The sequence below is a fragment of the Otolemur garnettii genome, unplaced genomic scaffold (genome assembly GCF_000181295.1).
Source record: "Otolemur garnettii isolate 467f Iridium unplaced genomic scaffold, OtoGar3 scaffold00180, whole genome shotgun sequence".
NCBI classification, from domain to species: Eukaryota; Metazoa; Chordata; class Mammalia; order Primates; family Galagidae; genus Otolemur; species Otolemur garnettii.
Genome location: NW_003852575.1, coordinates 650458 through 650986, shown reverse-complemented (window position 1 = coordinate 650986; position 529 = coordinate 650458).

The following is a 529-nucleotide window of genomic DNA, read 5'->3' as shown; positions in this document are numbered from 1 at the left end:
CAAGACCTGTTCTCTACTAAAAACAGAGAAAACTATCTGGGCATTGTGATAGGCGCCTATAGTCCCAGCTACTGGGGAGGCTGCAGCAAGAGGATCACTTGAGCCCATGAGTTTGAGGTTGCTGTGAGCTATGATGGTTCCACAGCACTCTACCCAGGGCAACTGAGTGAGACTCTATCTCAAAAAAAATGTTTTGTTTTTTTTTTTTAAATAATGCTTACCAATAATTTTCTGTGACATGGAAAATACTCATAATACAACATGTAATAGAAAAGGGCAGAAAAAATATCAACCCAGGGAGATCCAAGCTATGCAAATCACTATGTTCTGTGTCAAAAGGTACTGAGTGGCTATTTTGGATAGTGGGATTATTCTGGCTAAATTTCATTCTTCACACTTTAATTTCTCAACTTTCCACAAGGGGCATGTATGACTCAGGTAATTAGGAAAAACATGTATTCATTTTAATTTTCAAGAGTAGATGAAGGACGACTCATTGGAAATGATACTCTTTTTTTTTTTTTTTTTT